The 23,178-nt window shown below is 38.0% G+C and overlaps 1 protein-coding gene and 1 long non-coding RNA gene across 2 annotated transcripts in view; both read right to left on the bottom strand.

Annotated features, from left to right (window-relative positions):
- Nucleotides 1–23,178, bottom strand: part of acap3b (ArfGAP with coiled-coil, ankyrin repeat and PH domains 3b) — a 148,944-nt gene that overhangs the window by 112,277 nt on the left and 13,489 nt on the right. The window lies entirely within an intron of this gene.
- LOC307142698 lies at nucleotides 16,473–18,016 on the bottom strand. Its single transcript, XR_013818505.1, has 5 exons — nucleotides 17,898–18,016; nucleotides 17,227–17,300; nucleotides 16,929–16,976; nucleotides 16,762–16,845; nucleotides 16,473–16,611 (listed from the first exon to the last, which is right to left on the bottom strand). It is a non-coding gene; the product is annotated as an uncharacterized lncRNA (long non-coding RNA).

Genomic DNA, 23,178 nt, shown 5'->3' with positions numbered 1-23,178 from the left:
AATCAATACATTTAAATAGACTGCAGCAATTAAAAATGGTCAGAACCTCTAGTGAATTATTTTGTTTAGCTGTCTGTTCAGAATTGCAAGAGAATCATGATCGCAGTGGTCGCAGTTTGAAAAAATTTTTTATTCTCAATTTATCCAGAATTGTGCAGCAATATCTTTTTTTTTTTTACCATATTGGATTCAAAACGGGGAATATGGTGTGACGCTCTTCACAATAAATGTAAGCACATAAAATAAGCAGTGTCGAGAGTTTTCCAGTAGAAATGGAAATGCTATAAGGATGTTAGCTAGGAAGAGATGGATTGGGTTCTCATGAGCCAGACATGGGGGAACACGTCAGAGTGTGTTCGTCCTGTTTTCGTGAAGGTTTACATAAACTCCAAGGGTGGTCTGTCATTTCTGAAAGAACACATAAACCTGATATGACAGTGTGTATGTGCGTGATTGTGATGCACATGTATGCATGTTCTGCAGCAGGGACAGAACAACAGTGAGTAACTGTCTTTTTGACAGTTTCCACCTGGACAGTTTAGTCATATTTGCTAATTATCTTTAATGTATTTGCTCTGTTTTGATCCGTTTTCCTGGGAAATTGTCATAAAATGGTCAAACAATCTGAAGTTTTAAGGTAAGATCATTTATCTTATTTGGTTGCAATACATTACTTTAATTTGGCAGACACTTTTACATTAAAAAATATAAAGATTATGTCAAGCTAAAAACATACTCATCACAGAAGGTGTATTGCAGTCAATTTATGTATGAATTGCATTTTTAAAGCTTTTTTGAATAAATAAAAAAAACATTTTGTCATGTCTTTGACCCAAAACTAAACCACGACTGTTATTGGTTCAAAAAACCTTGACTACCATTACGTGGACTTCAGGGAAAACATAAAATGCTATAAAAGTGTTTTAAGTGCTTCAGAAGCTTTACTGAGAAATTCCAGCGGCCAATTTTCACTTTAGTATCTCATTCCTTCTCTCAAGAAATCCACTCACTTTTTCTCTCTCTCTCTCTCTTCCTGCCAAGGTCAAGATATAATCAAGCTGTGTCGTCCACCGTTACATATACCAGGTCCAGTCCGGTCTCTCTAAGGACACACAAGCTGGTTCTGAACGGAGCGCGCAGAGCATGCAGTATATTGAGCGGGACTTCCTTCCCACCTGCAAGACCATCCATTAGAAGGACGACAATGTTTCAGCTGTTCTAATTTTCCACTGTTAGTCCGCCAGGACCTGCTCTTAAACCATGTTGTCTGAAACTGACAGCCCTGGAAGCTCTGGAATATGTGCGACTATTGCGCAGCTTTACATCCTTTTGGTCTCCTCAAATTCCCACAGTAGAAGTTCATACTGTGTTTAAAAAAAAACATTTTGTGAGGTCTGGGTAAGAAATCTGTGGCGAATGCAGCCTGATGAAAGTAATCTACCATATTAGAAACAAAATCAAATGGCATTTAATTTGCACTGTTAGCGGTTTCAAAGGCTACTTACACCAAACACACAATCAGTCTGAAATGTTTCAGTAAGAAAACATATGATTCATAATGGATTACTTTGCATTCCCTGAACATTATGACAAACTAAGTGTACAAGTACAAACTATGGTTGTCAAATGTACCAGTACTACTGGTTAGTGTTGTCAAAAGTACCGACCGTGATACCGAGTCGGTACTGAAATTTTTAAAATGTGACACTTTGAGCGCTGTTGAGCTGGAATCATAAACACCTCATATTGTACTCATGCGCTCATCGGATGTGTCTGTGATTGGCTATGTAAGGCCCGCTAAAATCTCGTTCCAATGCCGATAACGAGCTGCGGTTGAAGGTCGCTGCGTGTTCAGTGTTTCAGCTGGGCAAAATGGATTTAATTATAATATTCTTTATCTGACTCCATTTATCATATTGTCGAATTTAGGATAAAATGCCAATTGGTTGTTTGGTCATTTATATTTAATAGTAAGTCATACATTTAATCATTCCGTTTTAACCATTTGTTGAAATTATATTTGTTTCACAATCTGAGATAATCATTCCAGAGTAAATCAGAATAGGTCAAAATGTAACAATTTTATTAACAGTCAGGTAAATGTATAATGCCAATTACATAATCAATTCAAAGATAATTTGTACATAACATCAAATATTCCAAAATAGCCAAAAGATTGAAAGATTTCCTGACTTTCCTGACAGAGCGTTTGCTGTGTTACGGGCCAATCTTATCATAGTATTGCGCCCCGAACTCACTACTACATCGCTTTAAATAACTCAGACCAGACCGAAACCTTTTTCAAATGGAAGTGCATGATAAAGGGAATTTAAATGGAATCGAGCTCCCATTTCCCAATCTGGATTGGAAGAAGAGACAAATGGCTCCCAAAGCCACACCCACCGTCATGAGTAAAATATCTCTAAGCTCTAAAAACTCTTATTAACTTCTTGTTTATTTCTGTGGGGATGAGATTTTTGTACCATTCGCACTGAGACATTTCAAACGATATCAAACACATTTAATATTGTATAATGAGAATTGACATTAAATCCAATAGATTTTGGGTGAATTCTAAGTGATCTCTCAAAATGAAGTGGAGTAAGATGGGGGATATTTGGGGCAAGGTAAATACATGCAAATGAAGGCCATACTCAGTTGATTCACTCAGTGGGACGTCGGCTGCGAAAAAGTGTCCTCTCAGTGAGTAGTTGTCTTTCGCCACACAATCTGGAGTTATGCAAGTTTTCACAGTCTTTCAGCTACAATGATCAACGCACGGGAGTGTTCGAAAGTGTTTTGAAAGCAGGAGAATCTGAAAGCATAAGCTGGCATTGATCAGTGGACCGGTCCGCTGATAGGCGCCGGCATTCAAACGCTCCCGTGTGTATCTGTGTAAGCGCTCTGTGAAAAGCGTCACTGATGTATATTTATAACATGTTTTTTAAGCTCTGATCATTGTAGCCAATCACAGACATATTTGATGAGCACGTGAGCACAATCAGAGGTGTTTACGATTCCGCTCAACAGTGCTCAAACATCACATTTTTTAAATTTCAGTACAGCCTTGGTATCGCGGTCAGTACTTTTAACAACACTTCTACCCGTAGTGTACACATTTTTTTATAAATAAAAAAATTATAATAATACAAACAAAAATTATATATATATATATAGACAGCATCAGCATTTCTGAAGTACTGGGTATATTCAGTACCTGCTGATAAACACTTCTTTCAGATGCTCTCATTTGTGTTTGTTACAGCATCTCTGAGCATCAAAGGTTTCTATTTACAGTCTGTTTTAACAAGCATTGAGCACTGTAGCCAATCACAATCATATCTGTTGAGCACATGAACTCAATGGCCAATCAGAGGAGCTAGTCAATAAGAATCTGCTTAACACCGCTGAACACGCACAAGGTTTTGTTTTGCCTCACTCTCGCGAATCCTTACATTATAACACAACACAAAAATTATGTAAATAAGAGACTCGTACAATTAAGTAGGGCTGCATGATTATGACAAAAATCATAATATTGTCAATTATTAATTACGATTTTCACAATTTACATCGAATGATGTTTTGAATAGCTTTACGCCATTGCTTGAAGCAACTGCATGCCATATTGTTACATCAAAATAAACAAGAGGAAAACAATTTTCCTGAAAAAAAAAAAAAATACTTGTATTGCTTTTCAATAGCATTGTGCCTTAAAGGTAGGGTAGGTAGGATTTGGTTAAAAAACTTTTTTTCCAAATTTCTTTAAACTTTCTTTATATATCAATACATAATTAAAATGTAAGTAATCTGAAAAAGAAAGTATGAAAATTGAATGTCTGTAGACCTCTCACGACTGTTTTAAAGACAGCTCATTATTTCCATTCACTCCACCTTCTCCCTTCTGGGCTCTTTCCAACGCCACGCCCCCAAAACACATGAACGCGCCACGCTGACCGTTCAGCTGACGCATTATTTACTTGAGGCGAGCGGAGAAGGAGCCGAGTGCATGTAGTGACATCATGTCAGAATCACATGTAGTAAAAAATCTAACTTTATCATTATTAATATAAACAAATAAGATGTCTTTTAGTACTCACTCTCAAGCTAGAATAACGATACTGGTAAAGTTCAAAATACACACACAGTGTCTACGACACACACAGATACAAGATAAAAACATTGGTAGAGTAATTATATAAAAACAAACCAAGGGCCGAAATAAACGTGCAGGTAAAGTTCCCGGTGAACATGGTAAAAGAGTTTAGACAGAGGGTAGTAGCTAGGGCTGGGCGATATATCGCATGATGTTAGGCGCATCTCGTCAGTAAAGCCAGCTCCTTGATTAGTAGTAAATCGCCATCACCTGCTTTCAGATAGGGCGGCATTTACTACACAGAGCCGTAGTTCACTGACAAGCTGAGCCATATCGCATTAATTATCGCAGGCGATACGTCCCTGATAATTAATGCGATATGGCTCAGTAAACCCCGTCGTGACTCGCGAGTGAACGTTTGTGCAGCTGCATGTATCCGTGTTTGCTCTTAAAGTGACAGCTGTCGAATAAACTGCTGCTGTCTCTGAGTTTCTCTTTGTCTTGTGTTGTTTGATGAACCTTTATGACACTCACTGCTCTTGAATGACTAACTTTTGCAACCTTAAGTGTAAGGATTAATCTAATTTAAGGGAAGACCAATATTAATTTACATTTGATTTCTTTTTAAATGTCTTTAGTATTTCTTACCTCAATACTAATGTTAGACCTACCTGAAAAATTGTTTTTAAAAACAAAAATGCACTGCATGATCAAATATTTAGGTGAGAATTATATACATTTATTATATACATTTATTTGGGAAAGACGGCCTATAGTAGCCTTAAGTTATCTCATTTTCTAAAATAAACACTTGGTAGTTTTTCAAGATCTTGACTCCGTTAATTTAGAGTTAGTTTCATTTCTACAAATGGTGCAAACTCTGCAAGATTATAGATAAAAGTTTGCCATTCCCCTGCCATTCTGTGATCGGCAGTGATCGGCAATCGGCAGATCATGAACTTGGTGATCGGTAATCGGTGATCGGCCCCAAAAATGCTGATCGGAGCATCTCTACTCAAGACTGGCTTTTTGCTGGGATCAAATCAGCAGCCTTACTATTAGTTAAACCATACATTTTACAGTCACATTTGGATGTTGTGAATATTATGAGTGGATGACCTTTGACCTAGCAGATGATCACACAAGAGTATATCCATCTCTATACCATTAACCAGTTTTTAAAAATGGGAAAAATAATTAAATAGACATGCGCGTTGAATGACCACAACTGATTTTCTACCTGAAATGTTCACTGAAATGTATTGAATATACCCTTATGCGGCAGATAAACAAGCGCGCGCTGCGCAGCCATCTGTAGTTTTCTTAAACTTCTGTTTTTGAGGTAGCTCTGTATAATTCTATGGCATCGCTATCAAAGAGTAATTAGCTAGTGATGTGGATTTACTTTTTGTTGAGTTAACGAAAGTTATCATAAGCATTGTCATGTTTGAAGCGGATGTCGTAATGTCAGTAGATGGGAATATTTTAAAGCAAGCGGTTCATTCATAAATCCGTAAGATCTTACCTTACCGGAAGACAGAACACAACGAGTGCAGAGCTGAAAAGGGGCGGAGCTACATATAAGGTCTTACCCCCTTAACTGTCACGCCCCTTTTTGAGAATACACATGAAAATGCACTATCCAAACTTAAAGGGCAAGAATGCTTTGGAATATAGACCTAAGTTTGGTCTTGTTTTAAAGCAGATACTCGCTATTGCTGAAGTGATATTCAAAATATCAAAGTATGAAAAAGTTATGGAAGTTTAAATTTACTGTAAATAAAAAATACTGTACTAAATATTTTTTATTTTAAATAAAATATATATTTTCCAAAAATGTTTTAATCTAAAACTACTATAAAATCAAAGCCAATGTCTAAACAAGTTGTGTTCCAAATTTGAAGTTGATATCACAAAAATTGAAGTTCCCATGAGATTTTGTTTAGATGCTATACCAAAAATAGCCACCAGGTGTCATTGAAATTCCACTGATTGTTTTTTGATGCATTTTCCTGTAAATTTCTGTCCAAATGCCACTTCCATTACAAATCGGTGAGCAAATATGGAATCTTGAGACTCCGACCTTTCCGACGATATGCGTTTTGTCAAGATTTGAAAAGATTTTGATTATAAAGTAGTTAAAATAAATGTTGTAATGTTAAACATGACACCGCCCACTAGGGGAGGATCCGCTAGAAGAATTTAAAGTACCATTTCCATGGTAACGCAACGTCCAATTTCACAGGATGAATTTTGAGTTTGTAAGCTTTCGAATGATACCTAATTTATGATAATTACTAAAATATATGATACGAAAAAAAGGTGATCAAAAAAAAAGAGTGCCAGGTGTCCGGCCAGCGGGACGGTGACAGTTATTGCTGTTTATTACAGTGTATTTTTTAATTGGTACATATAAATAACAAAAATATTAAACATCCTTGTCTTTAAGAAGTTATAAAGTGTGATTAAACAGTAATTTCTTTTACTGTATTTTACAGTAACACTGAAAACTTGGCAAACAAAAATCACTCTTTAACACATTTTAGAACAAATACATAAACACTGAGATTGAAGAGAATACTAAGATTGAGAGAAACTATAAATCTCCAATAGCTGAAAGAAACCTTTGGATCATTAATAGAAGTCTAACAGTCAATCACTGCAGCATCGCTGAGAAAAACACATGATGCCTAAATACATGTGTGGGCCAGTAACCACAACCAACCTCCATCGCTTGTTGATATTATTAAATGTGGAGGAGTTGCTATTTAAAGATGATGTAACAGAAACCATAACAAACTTGCATCATAGTCATGGAATCTTGTGGTCCACTTTATATCAAAACATCTAAACACACTCAGGTTGTGAAATGACATCACCAACCCCTTCCTTCTTAGCTCTTCTGCTGCATGAGGACAGTATAAAATGTAACATTTATACAACAGACTGAATTATTGCTCAGGACTCAATCTGCTTGAGATATTGGCCTGCTCATAACCACAAGACAAACTATCAATATTGCACCAGACGTGTCTACATGCCAATGTCACCCTCTTCTCCTAAATATCTGATTCATTTGTGGCCAAAAACAACAACAATCAATAATGTACAAGCTGCATTTTTGAAAGCTACAGACAGTTTGGGTTTGCTTCAAACAGCCTTGCATGCTTTCTTGTGCAACAGTTTCGAAATGCTTAAGAACTGCAGTGGGAACGATGTGACAAGCAAAACCAGTTGTTTTGGTTTGAAGCCCTGAAAGTGTAGTCATCTTCCATAAAGCATCCTTTCTGCATAATGCAGGATGATGACACAGTAAATAAGGAAGTTTTGCTCAAAAACCTGCAGCGGTGTTATTATCGTATTATATAGTAGTATAGCATTTATTAATATTTTTAATAACCTTTTATTTTATATTTTTAGTTTTTAATTTAGAGTAAGTTTGAGTAATTTTGTTATGAGGTTTTGTTTCTTTTAAATATTTCTATTTAACTTTATTTTTATTTCATATTTATTTTTATTTAAATTAACGAAAACTATTTTTAATATTTTTTATCTACCAATAGTTTACCTGACTGAACTCAGTGTCGTAAGATTTTATTTCATTTTAATATGTCTTAGTTTTAATTTTATTTTAGCTTTAATACTATTATTTTATTTCGATTAATTAAAAACTAATTTTAAAGGGGTCACATGATACCATTTTAAAAGTTCCTTTTTTTAGATTATTGGGTGTAACAGAATAGTTTAAATGTTTAAAGAACACATTCTTTTTTCACATACTGTACATTATTGCAGCTCCTCTATTCCAAGTCTGTCTGAAACGCAGTGCATTGTGATTGGCCAAACACCTTTGGCCACGCCACTAGAGTTAAACAGTTGAGTTTTACCGTTTTTGAATCCATTCAGCCGATCTCTGGGTCTGGTGGTAGCACTTTTAGCATAGCTTAGCAAAGATCATGCAGCAGGCGCAGTGATATTACGTTATTATATTAATGATATTAAAATGATATTAGTAATGACATTAAAAATATCGAAACTCTTTGGTCATTTTTTAACGAGATGCTAACGGTCTAATCAGATTCAATGATCTATATTCCATCATTTATGACACAACGCTTCCCCGCCATTGACGGAATTTTCCAACCATCCATGATTTCACTGTTATGTGGTAGAGGGCGCTATTAAAGGGTTAGTTCACCCAAAAATGAAAATTATGTCATTAATTACTCACCCTCATGTCGTTCGACACCCGTAAGTCGGAACACAAATGAAGATATTTTTGTTGAAAGCTGATGGCTGAGAAAGGCTTCAGATAGGCCTCAATTGGCATTCAGTACATTTACACTCCCAAGACCCATAAAAGGCACTTAAAATGTTGTTACAAAGTCCATGTCACCACAGTGACTCTACAATAATTTTACGATGCGACGACAATAGTTTTTGTGCGCAAAAAAAAATCTAAATAACAACTTTATCCAACTTGTTATTGTCTTCCGTGTGTGCCTCCACGACGCATGCGCGAGAATATGACGTAGCGCCAGCGTTCGGGAATCCATGAAATGCACACTTCAGCCCGATTTTGAGAACTACGCCGAGACCTAAAGCACAATCAATGTAGAATTCAACAGCTTAGACACGCGCGTCTTCCTCTGCTCGTAAACAAATCGCTTCTGGGTCATGTGTCCGAACGCCGGATCTGCGTCATATTCTCGCGCATGCGTCGTGGAGGCACACACGGAATTAACCATCTTCTGAATCTCTGGATCAAAACACAGGCGAAGAAGAAGCAGAAACAAGCGATGAACATGTACAATTACGTGATCATCAAACAGCATATAGGGCCTAAATCAAAATGATATGCGGTTGCTTGGGTGGCTTCTTGCAGGTCTATGGGATTTTTACGTTTTTTAATGATTTAAGGTATCGTACATCCTGAAATGAACTATCCATATCGGTTGACCACTAATCTAAACAATGTGGTGTGGTATGGGTTAGTTTTACACTTATGTTTAGATATTTGTTCCAAAAATGAACCCAAAGTATGAGCAAAAGTAGTAGTGATGCTTATCTTGGCTATAAAGTTTTTTTAAAAGGTAAGCAGAAGGCTGTGAAATGAAATTATTCACCAGTATCCTTCACAGTCTCAGTGATGTCATTGACCGTCTGGAGACACTCGCACAGAGCAAAGAGCCCCAGATGCAGGGCTTGATCTGGGAAGTGATCAGAGGTTGTGTACACAAACATGTTTTCATAAAGTGCTCAAGAGGGACAAACAATCCAGTAACCCAGAAATGAATCTGTCACAAGCCTAAATAAAACAGAGCAGAAGCAACAATCAAGTAAGATACAACTGGCAATAGCTGCAAAACATTAGAAAAACCCAGACACAGATGGCTGTTTAATATCACCAGACCCTTTTAAAAATTATACAAAGCAGGAATCCAAATTCCTCCTGTCCACAAATAAGACAAAAACTAATACTGATACTTCCAGGGTTCTTGTGGTACAGATAAGTGAGTTATGTGTACTTTTGTAATTGGTTTTAGGGAAATAATCAGCCATAATGGAGTTGCTTGGTGGCCTGGACTTCTAAAACCTTGAATACTTCTAGGCCTGGTTTCACAGACAGGGCTTAGATTGAACCATAATTAGGCCTTGTTTAAAAAAGCTACTTAAATGTCCTAATTTAACTATGCCTTAAAAAACATTACTGGTGTACATCTTGAGGCAAAACAATGTCACTAACATATTTTAAACTCCCCCTTAAAACTCATCTTTGATCACCAAAATGATATATATATATAAAAGTTTTTTCCAGTGAAAATGTTTTATTCATGCCTTAAAATAGCTTGAATGTAACTCTACACCTTTGCTTAATTTAGTATCCGTGTACCTTGAATCTGCAAATGATCCCCGCCTCCACTCACTCAAACCGGCTCAGAGATCCACTCACTCAACTTTACTGAGGTAAACGCTACACAATGGTATGGTTCTTTACAACATCGGACACATAACAGTAGTTAATATGATTAGCCTTTGGTGTGACTACATTATCAAACAGCTAATATCCATCCATCATCTTCCACTTATCCGGGGCCGGGTCGCGGGGGCAACAGTCTAAGCAGAGACGCCCAGACTTCCCTCTCTCTAGCCACTTCCTCCCCACCCGGGAGACATAATCCCTCCAGCGTGTCCTAGGTCTTCCCCGAGGTCTCCTCCCGGTGGGCCGTGCCCGGAACACCTCCATGGGAAGGCGTCCAGGAGGCATCTGAAATAGAGGCCCGAGCCACCTCAGCTGAGCTCCCCTGAGCTCCCCGAGGGTGACCGAGGTTCTCACCCTATCTCTAAGGGAGCGCCCAGCCACCCTTCGGAGAAAGCTCATTTCGGCCGCCTGTATCCGGGATCTTGTCCTTTGGGTCATGACCCGCAGCTCATGACCATAGGTGAGAGTAGGAGCGTAGCTTGACTGGTAAATCGAGAGCTTCGCCTTACAGCTCAGCTCCTTCTTCACCACGACAGACCGGTACATCGACCGCATTACTGCGGAAGCTGCACCGATCCGTCTGTCAATCTCCCGTTCCATCCTTCCCTCACTCGTGAACAAGACCCCAAGATACCTGAACTCCTCCACTTGAGGCAGACAGCTAACTACGAGTTGCTAATGTTACACAAACCATGTTCCCGTTCGCCATCTCAGAGTCAGACAGCTGCCTAACAATCAGTGTCCTTAGAAACGCTTTGAACAACTCAGAACGTCAGTGAAGAAAGACATATAGTTCATCATGACATCTACCCGATTTTTCATATCTAAAGAAAAATATACCGGGATAATCTGGCTTCTCTTGAGACTCCCATGCTTCAGAGCAGTCATAGTTAATGATATGCTAAAGCCCGCCAGCTCATTGACGTGATTGGTTACGAGGTAGTTTGTGATGTAAGAAACACCAGCAATTTCAAACCGTATTTTTGATTAGATCACCGCAGTTTTAAAGGGGAAAAAACTCAGCAATTATGTTGATGACTTATGAATTTGCACTTGGTATGTCTTAAAATCTTGATTTTCACCACTTGGGGTCTTTAAGATATGCAGTACAAGTTGCTTTCAGTTAAAATAGCTCAAACATGCATTTTAGTCTGGCACAAGCTTAAACCTCATCTTGGCATGTCGTGGACAAGAAACATGTCACACTACACTTTGCTTCCAGACCAATCATTGCTTACCATCTTTAATGATGTGTGATATGTCATCGAGAAGGAGGAATTAGTTACTGACTTCCAGAAACAAGAGTGTAAACAAACAATGGAAGTATTAGCTTAAAGCAGGGGTCTCAAACTCATTTTACCTGGGGGCCGCTGGAGGTAGACTCTGGGTCAGGCTGGGCCGCATCAAGTATTCCACATAAAAAGTGTTTCAAGTATTCAAAAAAAAAAGAGCGGCAAAACTGATCCAATCTTCTCAATCTTTATTATTAACAGTTCTTCAACATGAATGTTTCTTCTGAACATGAACTGTCCCTCTGAATTTGAACTAAATATAGCCTATAGAAATGAAATCATATAATATGAAATAATGAATGATTTTAATTAAATTTTAAATAATAGACTAATTCACAGCAAGGCCGTAACCAGGTCAAACAGAACAGTGAATTAAATTCTCTGTCTAATTCTAGTTGGGAAATAATCTTTTTGGGACTATTTGTAAACAACAGTTGCATTAATCTGCGTCAAATATATTATTAGTCCGGATATTCTTCGCATGAGTGAGTGAATAAATACATAGATCTGCGAAACATTTTAGAATTCTCTAGTGGTCTGATGGTAGAATTTTATTCAACCGTGTCAAAGGTTCCGGGTTCTAATCCGCTCTCATGTAGTTTTTCTTCATTAAAATCAAAGATGTTCATCAATGATTGTATAATAAGACCATGGACACATTTGCATTTTGTTTTGTGATTTCACCGGAAAGAATAGAGTCTCTCTCAGCAACGGCATTAAGCGATAGATTGAAACGCTCGTCTGTGTGTGAAGACTGTGCAATGTGCATGAGCCAAAAGAGAACGTAAACCCCGCCTACTTTGATTTGATTGGCCATCTCAATCATTTTGACATTGACGAGCAATGTTACATTTATATTTACATTTATGCATTTGGCAGACGCTTTTATCCAAAGCGACTTACAGTGCCCATATTACAGGGACAATCCCCCTGGAGCAACATGGAGTAAAGTACACACTGGACACACTCAAGGACACACTGGTGGTGACCGCTGGGATCGAACCAGCAACCCTCTGTGTATCAGTTCCATGGTTTAACCCACTGGACCACCATCTCCCATATGTTGAATGTTAGACCACATTCGTTTCAACTGTCTGATCAGCTTTGTTCGTTTGTTCCTGTCAATCACGTGGTGTCAACCAATTACACTGCATGAGGGAGGGGCGAGCCAACTCTCCCTCTCACACACACAAAGGAGGCAGCAAGCGTGGCAAGCGCTGCACACGCAACGATTCAAGAAAAAAGGTGCTTTTCAGAGCAACGCGCGGGCCGCACTAACACTAAACTTTGATGTCAAGAAGGGGGCCACAAAATATCACCCTGCGGGCCGCAAGTGGCCAGCGGGCCGCGAGTTTGAGACCCCTGACTTAAAGGGTTACTTCAGCGATTAGCATTAAGCTTTGTATCAGTAGAAACCTGGTAGTATATTCAAATTATGGTACTTTTCCCCTTCATATCCCTCTGAGATGAGAGAATTATGCATTTTATTTCTGGTAAAAATCCTCAGATGACGCAAATATCGTCATTTTGCGTCATCAGAGGATTTTTTGTCCAGGAGCTAGTTCCGCATGTTATCAAACCGCCCACAGGGGAGGGATCTCACTCACAGAATGTAAATGCGTATGGCCGTTTGGCTCTGGCATTAATAACGGAGCAGTGCAGAGCAAAGTGAGTGTTTCAACTTTTCAATTAATTCCTATGAAAGTTAAGCTTCCATAGGCATGATCTGATAACGCATCAGACTGGACAATCGCCGAGAATGACATCCGCGCTTACCTCAGCTCTGCTCAGCTCTTCTCTCGTGATTAATGAAATCTGACTCCTGCTGCGTTTGTGCCGTGACTTTCGTTCGGCTCACTCACACTTTATTGAAAAGACACGTTTCGTTTTTAATTGTAGTGTCTGTTCTTGAACTGAAAAATATATATATTTTATTACTATGAATATCAAAACGACGGTGGGGGCGGTGTCATGGTGGGCAAGTGATAACCAGTAGCCGTGGCTTTGGGAGTGGCCTCTTAGGGCAGCGAAGCAAGTGCATTCTGGGAGTTGTTGTCTTTCATCCACATGAGACAAAAATAAATTCTGTCTTTTCTCAGTCTAGAAGACACCAAATTCAAAAATAATTTCACATTTCTACTACATAAATGACCCAGTTTAAATACACATTCATCTTCCCAGCGCTGAAGTGCCCCTTTAATGCTAATTCAAGTACTCATTCCAAAAATGTTTTTTTGCACTCGCAATTCGAAAAAGGAATATTTCGCAACACTGCAATGGAAAGTTGATCATTCTTTAAAGATGTTTGGTACATTTGGACAGAAGATGAAACAGTTCTTTATTAAACTCATAAAAGACAAAAGAATACTATGGGAATACTGGATTCTAAACAACAAAGAAATGCCACAATTTAGACCTTAAAGCAGATAGGAGGGAGAAACACCTAATACATGGCCAGTCCCAAGTAAAATGGGCTTTTCATTAATGCTTGGATAACAAAGCGGCACACCTACATCTCCTTCGATTAAAAATAATAACTAATGTGGTGGCTGCCATATACGTAAACCTACCAACATCCGCTGCCATGATTTCTGTCAAGACTTATCGCGAGAGTCGCATAACATTGTTTAATGGAAGCGCAGTCATTTCACAATAGTTTTTCATTAACATTTTTTTAAAAAAGTGGCTATTGTGTAGTCTGAACCCGGCATTATTTTACTTCATCAAGGTGATGTATTCCTAATCGAAAGAGGATATACAACACCAAAAACTAATGCAGGACTAGTCAGGAATTGATTGGATCACACAAACTCTAATTTTATAAATCACCCTAGACAGCTAAAGCCATGCTTGTTGTCCAGGAACTTCAATATAAGCTACAATGGGCCCTTTATAGTAGAGATATGGGTATACAACCAAGACTAACAGGGTTCTTTCAACAGACATCTCTGTTATGAATCACTAGACTCATATGATGTGCGCCTAAGGGAACATGCCTTTGGCATTGTCTAGGACCGGATAAGGAGTCTCCTGCCGAAACAGCAACAATGTACACCTTCATCGTGTCAATAGATTAAGAAGATTACTTCACATGTTTTATCTTGATAATAGAACTTACTGTCTTCAGGATCTGACATTTCTGGTTTCTGTTATTTCTTTGGTTGTGTTTTACTTCTTTTAATCTTCTACGAAACACAACAGAAGATATTCTAAAGAATATCTCTGTGCACATTGTGAAAGTCTATGGTGTCCAAAACAACACTGGAACCCATTAACTGCCATTGTACAGACATTTAGCACAATATGTTCTGTGGGTTCATGAGGGTGAGTAAATAATGACACGGTTTATTTTATGTGAGCTAAGACTACCTGACTCACTGAGCTTGAACTGAAGTCATCAACAGATCAACAGACAGGTAAAGAGATAACAACAATCCAAACGTGGCGCAATGAACAAATGCATTCATCTGTCTGTTTCACTGATCTCCAAAATGTGTTCTGCGAGACACAGCATGCAGACAGCTCAAGAAATGGGTAATCAATTGGAATGAAGTACAAATTGCCCAACATGTTTATTCTGAATGAGGCAGGTATGGACTATGTCAATGGACATTGGCCTTATTGTGGAGATCAATGACCACTAAATTGCATTTGGAGACATCAACACATCCATAGATGAAGAGAATGTGTTGGGACAGTTTGCCACAGTTCTGAAAAATATAGACCATTACACTAATCATTATTACAAAGCCATAAACACATTCCTTTCGCTAACTACCACTAAATATTTCCCACAGCAGACCATGCAGAGTGATCTCAGTTTCTCATGCGGCTTTGAAGTTTTTCAGTGGCGCTCTCATGATCTTGACATGAAAGAGGACGTCCTGGTATTCCCAGCATGTGCATGAAGCGGAGTGGAACCGTGTTCAGGGTTTTTCCTGCATTGAAAATTTTTTGGCGGCCGCCAAGACAAATTTTTGGCCCGCCAAAGCCTTATTTGATGAGTTATTGTGATTTATGAGTGTAGAATAGATGACTGTTGCACGTGTGATATGGCAGTGTTAAATGAGTGACAGAGAACGAGCAGAGAGCTCCTCCCCCGCGCGACCGGTCTCTCTTTCTGTCGATGTCTTCTCATATTTCACATATTGGTTCATATTTCACATATTAATCAAAATCAAAAGGTCGGAAGACCGAATCCATGTTGCACGTGCCGCATTCGGATATTTTTTTTCCTTGAATTCTTGTGCGCCTATATAAAGGACAAACAACCTCGCCATCCCATATCTATCCAAGGAGCTGCCTTCAAGGCAGGGTCACAGGGAATAAAAAAAAAGTAATTTCCACAGTGAACAGTGTGGATTGGGTGAGTGTAGCCTGAAACTTCTGGCTTCTTTAGGGGTCTTGATGTTACTGACTGCAGGATAAAGAAAGGGTTCCAGGTGTCAGTAGTCAGCCTAGGTGTAAGAGGTCGGCTGTGGGTCCCTCTCAGCTGTGCGGCGTCTTTTTCCACCTTCACGATCAGATGCTCCTTTCAGGTAACGCATAGCGCTAACCTGGACCGCCTCATCAGTGGCATCCTGGGTTGCCGGGTTCTTCCGGATGGCTCCTGTAGAAAATACAGATCTGTCATTCCATGTGAATGTCATAAGGCCACACACATCTACTTAAATATATAACAAATTTATATATTTATATATATATTACTTTGAACAATGGTCTTCAGGAACATGTCTCTAAAACATGCTTTATCCCCTACACCCGTCCAGGTTGTATTAATGGAAAGGTGATTAGAGAAGATACTCTAAAGCATTCGCCACACGGTTGTCTTTAGGTCCCTCCCACATTTGATTGCCAAAAACCGAAGCTGAAAATACAAAAAAGTGTTACAAATTACATATCTCTGAAGCTTCTCATACATAAATATAAAAATGTGACAGGCTGTGATTCAGACTGTAGAATATGCAGTGTACAATCTTAAATTTTACTTTTTAGATTACCCTACAGCATTATAAACAAAATCAGCACACTTACTGGAGCTCTTTATCCTGCCTCAAACTGTTGTCAAGCAACGCCAAATGGGTTGTCTAGGGGGAGTAACAGACCCCCTGGCAGGGATAACTCTCCAAAAGACACATTGGCACTGAAATGTTGCAGCATAGTGTCCATTTTGTTGTCCATGCTATGCACAACATCGCCAAACTCTCCAAGACGTCGCAGCATTAGGGTCTGATCTGCACCTACAGGGGTTCACAGAATAAAAGAATAAAGCAGTCAGTCCTGGTCCCTCAACTACTAAACTATGACATTTACAACTAGGTCTACTACATGTACAGGTGGCCCCAGTGGGAATTAAACCAACAACCACAGGTGTTGTTTGCAAGTTGTACCTGATTGCCCAGTACGAGCAAACGTCGTCAACATTGTCCCAACTTGCTTCACCTGCTCATGAAGTGAGCCGCTGTCATCCGAAGCTACAAAATGAAAGGCATTTGGTAATTTTGGACCTACATCACAGTCAAAAAAGTAAAATTTAAGAAAGAGTGCATGTTCTCACCTGCTCGTGCATTGCTTTCCCTCAGGGCTTGGTTCTCATTCTGGAAATCTACATAAAAAATATTTTATTTTAATTATATATATATATATATATATATATATATATATATATATATATATATATATATATATATATATATATATATATATATATATATATAACAACAACTACAGGCACAATTTTCCATACTGTTAAAGTTTCCAACATCTGCAATTTCCTGTTTGTCCATCTCAACTCCTTTCAATATTCTTCTCCTTATAGCCCAGTAACTAGACATTGTGACTAACAATTTATTTACCTTGAAAGCCGAAACGATTGTCCAACAATAGGTCTCTTGGATGAAGATAACCGATTGTGCTCTGGTCAAGGTATCTGCAAGAAAATGTGAACAAAACCGCATTGTTAACGTTAAATACAGAATATACAGTAGCTATGCTGTGGGGGGAAAAACTGGTCAGCCAAATGTGGAACAGTAAAATGTATTCATTCAGTGTAGTGATTCAAGTAAACTGCATTGTCCTCAAACATAATAAGTACAGCAGTTCAGAGAAATAACTCATAAATGACCTTAAATGCTAGAAGAACAGTAGCAACACAGCACATGTTAGCTAACACTTGCTAAAACTGACCTAACGTTAGCAGCATGCTTGTTCGGACTAACAAAATAATTTAAATAACCTATATACATCATTCTGTTTTGTTAGAAAACACCAAAAGTTAAACTTAAGTCTTTCTAGATGTAAAGCTTTGGCTAACTTACCTACAGTAGCTAGATACATTTTAACATGTAGAACATGCTTGAACTCAGTGTGTAAAAAAGGCGAAACAGCACGTGTTAGCTAACACTGTGTATTGTGCACTATATCAGCGTGCGTGTCTGAACAAACTAATTAAAACAACCTACCGGTATAGCTATACATCAAAAATGAACATAATATTGTGTGACACAAAAAGGAAACATGTACTTACTTAAACGCTCGTAGTCGAGGATATTTTCTGATCTCCTCTCTTCAAATACTAAAACCATGTGATGAGCGGCCGCTGTTGGTAAATCTGTATGTTTTACCGGTTTGTCTTCCGTCTTTTTTAAGTATACTGCCCCTCTCGGCCGGTGGAGGTACTTCTCTGTTTTTTTTTATTTTATTTTTATTTAAATTAGTACATGTATAGACAAGTACAATACAAAAAGTACAATGAGAGAAAAATAAAAATAATAAAGCATTGTGGTACAGTTCCGAATATGTAGAACAAAGAATAACAACAAATGTAACACTGTATATAAAATAAATAATAAAAATAAGAATTCTGAGATAGAAAATACTTTATAATATTAAGGCAGTCACATGAAATTGAAAAGCTTTCAGGTTTCTGTTTTTGTAAGCTTTTTGTTTTGCGACCTCATGTTTGAGAGGGTTTCAAATATTGTAAAAATCAGCTTTATAAGAGGTAATATTAGAGGGCTTCTTTTGAGTTATTCTTGTCTTATGAATGTAGAATTTTTCCTAAATAATTAATAATATATTTTTGTTTTTCAGAAAAATATGGGTTTTGAAAACAAAGTAAAATGTCATGAAGTTAGTTCTAATTTTTTGTCATGTCTATTTTAAAGTCAGTCCAAAAAGAAATAGAAAAAAGGCCAATACAAAAATAAGTGTTATCCTAAAATGAACTTTCAAACTTTCTTAACCCTCCTATTATGCTAAAAAAAAAAAAAGTATTAGCCTACATCCATTATGGGTCAAATTGACCAACACTGTTTAAACACACTCGACATGCAAATAATCAAGTGAAAATTTAAATGTAATTTCCTAAACCTAACCTTATCATGGAATCAAGAGTCAAGAATCTGTTATAAACCCTAATGGCTTTGGAGCAAAAAAAACTAATATTTGATATAATTCACATATAGGCTATTATGATTTTATAATCGCTTCAAATGTGAGAACTAGTTAAAATGCTGTCAGTTCCACTCTATTTCCCAACAAGCCAAACATAGCCAACGTGGCTGGTCGAATTTGAGAGTAGAAATCCTTGTATTTCACAGCGGCTTGCCGCCAGCCGGCCGCGGTCCATTAGGCGGAGGCAACCGCCAGAGAAAATGAAGCCGGCGGCCCGCCGGCTAGTCGGCCGCGGCATCTCGCAAGAAATGGGAGTGACGTATTCGGCGGCAAACGTTTCATCACCGCCAGCGGGACGCACCTATAGCCGACAGCTTAGGGCCGGCGGCAAAAAGAAGCCGTGCCGATATTTTTTGCTATCTGGGGCTGAGTGTGAACTGCGCTCAAAAAACATTGACTTTTCTCTGACCAGCTGACATAAACATAAGTTTCAATAAACGGGAAAACATTATATTCTGTTATGAAGTGTATTCTGTATTGACAAATCTTTCGCGATGTTCTAACAGACGGGATTCGCACGCAACGCGTCTGCTAATGTACGATTCGCGAACCAATGACTCCTTTGAATCGAATCATTTTAGCGACTGGTTAGAACAACTGATCCGTCCCACACTGAACGAACGAATCAGTTTATTCATTTACTCAGAACATCTGAAACGAGAACACAAGTATGCTTACCCCATTTAGCAAGAGCGGATAGTAGGAATTAGTTTAATCATCCACAGTCATTCAGCTTATTTATGTTGACAATGTGCAGTGAAATATAATTTAGTGTAGACTGGAGTTAGGTGAGACCAGAACAAAGTTGTTAGCTAGCTGATAATTTTACAAAATTGTATATGGTAGAAAATTAGGCTATTTGTACATTTTTTAATGCTACTTTTTAATATTGATATGATTATACCAAAACAATTATCAGTAAAAAGTGTAAAAAATGAGGATCAAAAGAAACAAACATCAAGGTAGAGATCATACATAATATCAGATGTCAAAATAAGATAAGCAAAAATTACAAACGGTTTCTTTGCATTTATTTTAAATGTATTGTCAGTATTGCGCTCACAGATCACGTGGGTAGGGTACTTTTTTACTGTGTGTGTGGATGACCATGTCTGTCAGACACCACCGAAGACCATTTTTGACCCAGGAAAAACCCTGGTGTTCCCAATAAAAACAGATCCTTGAGTTGTAACTTTATTACAAGTCTTTCTTCCTCTTGGGTTTGATTTATGGTGAACGCTTGGGTATACTGACCGATGGTGGAAACCTGAATGTTGAAAGTGTAATGACTTTATGAAACAAAAATATGGAGGGCCAATGCGAGTCAATGACATGATGCTCATGTGTTTGTCCTATTAATTTATTCAATAGGTCAGAACATACAGAACATGACTCTTCGATGATGGGCATGTTTTTTATTTTCTGAATTAAACTTTATATATTTTTGTCAGGATGCTACAACTGTCCTGATCACATAACGGAGAAAAGCCTCATTAAATGAATTAAATGACGAGATGAATGGAAAAAAAAAAAACATGAAACTATTTCTCAAAGGACATTTAAAACAAGTTTTTTCCTTTATCATAGATACTCTGATATGTCACCATATAAGCAACTTTATATACGAGTAGACTGCAACTGAATTCCCCACAGTGTTTGTTTGTTTACTTTCTATTACCATCAAATCTACATATATTATTTCCTGTTAATGCTCTCTAAAGCTCTTTTGTATGCTGAGAGAGATGAGATTCAAGGTTTAATCCTGGTCAAACAATTGACCTAATGCAAACATACCTACTCTGAAAACCTGTATCCATAGGATAAATCCGTTGGGATTAATGGTTTTACGACAAGACAGAGCATTAAGGCCCAGAATGCAATCATAATTCAATTCACGGAGTTCTTTTTTCAAACATTAGAGAATTAGATTTATGTATCAGGTTAATAGCGATCCATTTTGTCCTGACCTTTCTAAAGAAATAGTGTTACGGGATTTAATAAATCAAATCAAGAGATCGATGTGTGCAAATCACTAAGGTCGCTGGGACATGTGGAGTGAATTTTCATGCATCTTCCGTAGATTATGACTGCACATCAGTGATGTGGAATAGGTAAAGGCCACTCTTGTGATACGCAGAAAAAGGCAGTCATCCGCCTACATCCGAAAAGCCTGTTGCCATGGCGGCCAGTCACTGCCAATAATATCACATAATGAAGCAGAGGAGGTATTCAATATTCTCAAAAGGGGATGCGCTGGAGACGACGGATTACATCCTGTTGACATTTGTGAAAGAATGAGTTTATATGATTATGAAAACAGGCCAGGCACATTAATATTGGAGTCTGTAACGAAGATAATCATCTATCCATAGAAAGAGACACGATTTAGACTTGCTAACTGAAATAATAGAATGTGATCAATCAATAACAATACAGTAAAATATAATATTACATATATAGGCACACCAATCAGACATAACATTATAACCACTAACAGGTGAAATGAATAACACTGATTGTCTCTTCATCACAGCACCTGTTAGTGGGTGGGATATATTAGGCAGCAAGTGAACATTTTGTCCTCAAAGTTGATGTGTTAGAAGCAGGAAAAATGGTCAAGCGTAAGGATTTGAGCGAGTTTGACAAGGGCCAAATTGTGATGGCTAGACGACTGGGTCAGAGCATCTCCAAAACTGCAGCTCTTGTGGGGTGTTCCCGGTCTGCAGTGGTCAGTATCTATCAAAAGTGCTCCGAGGAAGGAACAGTGGTGAACCGGCGACAGGGTCATGGGTAGGGTTGGGTACTGTTCACATTTTAACCGGTATCGGTACCTCAAATTCGGTACTGATACCCAACAGTACCTTTTTTCGGTAGGCTACTTTAGGGATGTTTACATCAATAACTGTAAAGAACCTGTAAGTCGTTTATAGAAGTGTTACTGGCATTATGCCAGCCCTGGTCTCTGTCTGCCATTGTCTGCGACGGTTATATACTGTAATATATACTAGTAAATAGTAGGCTACTAGGTACATAATTTAATTAATAATAACAACCATATTATTATTTTTTTTTCTTTTTAATTTCATTTCTATGAAAAGATTTCCCACAATTTGTGTGTTGTGTATTTTATGGTAATCAAATTAAGACTAAAGACATTAATTTAATTTATTTTTTAATTTAATTTAAAAAAAATTATCAAACAATGTGCTGCAAAACTGAGCTTTATATGGTTAACATGAAAACATGACGAAAATGGGTAATTTATTACTTAAAAAATAAAGTTTTGATAATTTATTATTATTACATTAGTGTTAGTATTATTATTACATTGAGATGTATCTAAATTCTACTGTACAACTGTAATGTATTTGTCAAGTTAGCCAAACTTTTATTTTGACAGGTTGCTGTGAAGACCTTTGAGTTTCTGTGTTTATGACATGATGGTAGTTTTTCTCAAATAAGACGGTAAAATGTTTATGAAGTGACTCTGAGTGGCTCTGGAGATGAAGTTTGTGCGTTCATGTCCTCATATGAGACAGCATGGAAACATGCGACCGTCACGCGCGATTCTGAGTAAGTGTGTGAGGTAAACCACACATATATGGCATTAATTCGCACAGAGACACGCATGATAGTCTTTTTGCGGTTTAATATTCACAGACATTAGTCTATATCACCAGATGCGTTCTCAGGTACCGAAATTTGGTACCGATTGATTTCATGTGAATCTGTACTCGGTAGTACCGACGTAATTCGGTCGATGCCCTTAAAAGTACAGAGTTCAGAACCCAACCCTAGTCATGGGCGGCCAAGGCTCATTGATGCACGTGGGGAGCGAAGGCTGGCCCGTGTGGTTCGATCAAACAGACTCTGTTGCTCAAGAAGTCAATGCTGGTTCTGATAGAAAGGTGTCAGAATACATAGTGCATCGCAGTTTGATACGTATGAGTCTGCATAGCCGCATAGAGCACAACCACGAGGTCAGGGCTGTTGTGGCAGCAAAAGGGGGACCAACACATTAGAAAGGTGGTCATAATGTTATGACTGATTGGTATGTGTGTGTGTGTGTGTGTTACCTAACAAATTAGGTTTTTCAGGTATTTAACATGCAGTTAATTTGTAATTTTCATACATGCATATATGCACACATACGATTATTAATTATTTATTGAGATTTACTGTTTTTCCTGTAGCTCAAACAGTAGAGCGTGGCGCTAGCAACGCCCAGGGAAAGCAAGAACTGCCACTATGTAAAATGTGTACCTTGAATGCAATGTAAGTCGCTTTGAATAAAGTCTATTGCATATGGTTTCTGCAAAGAAACATTTAGCTGCGTCTTCACGGTACCTCTC

This window comes from Gobio gobio (assembly GCF_949357685.1).
Source record: "Gobio gobio genome assembly, chromosome: 19".
NCBI lineage: Eukaryota > Metazoa > Chordata > Actinopteri > Cypriniformes > Gobionidae > Gobio > Gobio gobio.
This window is presented reverse-complemented; position numbering and strand designations above follow the sequence as displayed.